We start from the raw sequence: 3,002 nt of genomic DNA on the forward strand, positions 1-3,002 counted from the left end.
ATTGTGGGACCTTGCAAAAACTGTGGTTTGATGAAAAAGAGAAATAAAAGTGATTCCCCCCCCCCAACACCCTGTTTGTTGCAGCTTTTTGATGACGTCGCGTAATTACGTCACTTCATAACGTTCCCATGGCAACATGGGAAAATGGGAAAACATTTTTCAACTTTCTGCTAAGATATATGTGACTTTTTGGAATGAAAATGCGGGGATTATGAACTCATGCAAGCATATAGCATATATAGCGATAAGACTTCTGCATATTTTGTGTGGAAATCTGCAATTTATGCAGCAAAAGTGCGGCATATTTGAAAAAATACAGCCCCCCCTGCATATATATGCGGACTTTGGCTGATTATGCGTTGAATTATACGATCACATAATCGCGTTTTTCTGGAGGGACTGACTAAAGAGCAAAACATGAACACCCTTAGCCTAGAAATCTAGACCACCCTAGAGGCAGCAAAGTTAATCTGCAGCCAGGGTCAGTCTCGCAACTCTCCGTTGGCTTGCGAGCTGGAAAAACCAAACTCTGGTCAGGCCAATCACATCGTGTATAGAGCCGGTGGGCGGGGCTTATGGCTGCTGCTGCTGCTGGTGAACAGCGGTCTTCTGGAAGACTTGGAGTTCAGCTTTTCTTTGAGAAAAGAACAAAGAACGGCTCTGAAGTCATTCTTAAAAAAGGAAGATGTGTTCGGAGTTCTGCCGACCGGATACGTCAAAAGTTTAAAGTTTAATATTTCAACTAGCTCCGCTACCTTCTTCGTTGCTCTGATTGGTTGTAGCGCTATCCTATTGCGTGCAGAGGGGAATTTGAAAGACAACCGTTCATCCCGCCCCTCGGATTGAGCTCCGTCAATGGTGAGTTCCCAGACCTCAACATCTGGATGTGGGGCTGGCTCGTCAGGCTAGAACACCCTGCTAACATGGAGACACTTTAACTTTTTAAGTACCTCACTCTGCCTGAAGCTGCACAGCTTTCTTTCTGCAAACAGCGAGCCTGAGTCGTGACGTTGTCTCGGACGTCAGATGGCGCCGCGGCATCGCTGTGGCTACCGCTCACCGTGAAAGAACTCAGGACTGAGGTCGCCGGCCAACCAACACAAGCCTCTCCAGAGCCAGAGGCCGTTTAAGTGGAGCTGACGGCTTAATAGAAGCACAGCGCTGTCTGGCTGTGAGCTGAGGGGTCAGCTGGGGTCGGGGGTTTAATCTCTCACACGGCTCACGACACGGCTGTTCACTCCGGCTGCTGCAGGGCACAAACAGCTTTAATAGGATGAGGTCACGCTGAACACAAACTGCAGACACTGACTATGTTTACATGCAGCCAATAAGCCGTTCAAAACCGGAATATTAGCAATAACCCGGTTGCGCACGGCCATGTAAACACCGGCAAAAACACGACATCTTACCTGGACATATTGGTATCTCTGCTCTTTTACCTGTTTCTCTCAAACGGTACAGTGTAGAATTGTTTCATTCTTATTTGGTGTTTGTATACAAAAAAAGACTTTCTGAGCTTTCTCTGTATAAATACCATATATGTTCACTAACTAGTTTAAAATAAGACACTTGCTTAGGCTTTCAGCTAAAATTGCAATCAGCAGTGTTTGATAGGCACCAGACTGAAATCTATTCTGTTTTGAATGTGTGGTTAACAGTTTTGACAGCAGTGTGTTAGCATTTGAACAAAGTGCTGTAAATCTACAGTGTTGTGCACGTTGTGGTTAAAGTCATGGGGTAAGTGTGTAGAGTTTTGAAAACTGTGTTCAAGCAATGAAAAACCAACTAGAGTTTGGTCCACATGAACTGCTGCTGTGCAGACTGTAGTTAGAGTTTTGCACATGTGACTCCAGTTGTGCCCACTGTCGTTTAGCAATCGAAAAAAACTGTAAACATGTATTACCTTTTGCAATATTAAAATAATAAGGCTACGGCGTAGGGTCAGTATCAGAATCAGATTTATTGGCCAAATATACTCCCATACACAAGGAATCAGACTTGGGTAGGTGTTAACTCCTCTATACAATCAACGAATAGACACATAGTAGTAAATATTCAGTAGAAAAATAGTAATATGGACACATACTGTACAGTAGAGACAACACTATACATATAGGCACATAGCAACATTATATACACATATACACATACAAATAAGACATAATATCAAGACAAGTACACATGGAGTGGGATGTAAAGTGCGGAAAGTAATAGTGCAAAGTAGTGTGCAAGATGCATATTGGTATGATAACATATGGTATCTCCACATGCCTATGTACTAGGGGTGGGGGGAAATCTATACAGCATAGTATCGCAATATTTTCAATTTTATTTATAGTGTCAAATCATAACACGAGTTATCTCGAGACACTTTGCAGATAGAGTAGGTCTAGACCACACTCTATAATTCTCTCTCGTTTATTGGCTGTGTCCAATCAGCAGAGATGTGTCTGTGATCTCTTAGGCTGCAGACACACCGAGCAGACGGCCAATCAGACGGCAGCAAAGCCAGTGGGACTGATCGGTCTCCCCGAGTTGGTCCAGAAAGTTCCTCAGAACTCACCGGAGAGAGGAGACGTAATGCGTCTCCATAGCAGCAGGCGGCGCTGATCTGTATTGTCGCCCAAAAAATGAAAACCGGCAGCTGATTGGACGAACGCGTCACGTGGGGTCTGGTTTCTCCGGAAATTAAAAGCCAGACTGTCATGGCGTCTCGTTGAGAATCTGATCTCATATCGGACTAAAATAGTTCACGAGACATGTTTCTGGAAACATCTGGAGAGAGAAACAGGCTGTGTGTGTATGTGTGTGTGTGTGTGTTTGTGTGTGTCTGTGTGTGTGTGTGTGTGTCTGTGTGTGTGTCTGTCTCTGTGTGTGTGTGTGTGTGTGTCTGTGTGTGTGTCTGTGTGTGTGTGTGTGTGTCTGTCTCTGTGTGTGTGTGTGTGTGTGTCTGTGTGTGTGTCTGTGTGTGTGTGTGTGTGTCTGTGTGTGTGTCTGTCTCT

Source organism: Perca fluviatilis, chromosome 8 (genome assembly GCF_010015445.1).
Source record: "Perca fluviatilis chromosome 8, GENO_Pfluv_1.0, whole genome shotgun sequence".
Classification (NCBI taxonomy): domain Eukaryota; kingdom Metazoa; phylum Chordata; class Actinopteri; order Perciformes; family Percidae; genus Perca; species Perca fluviatilis.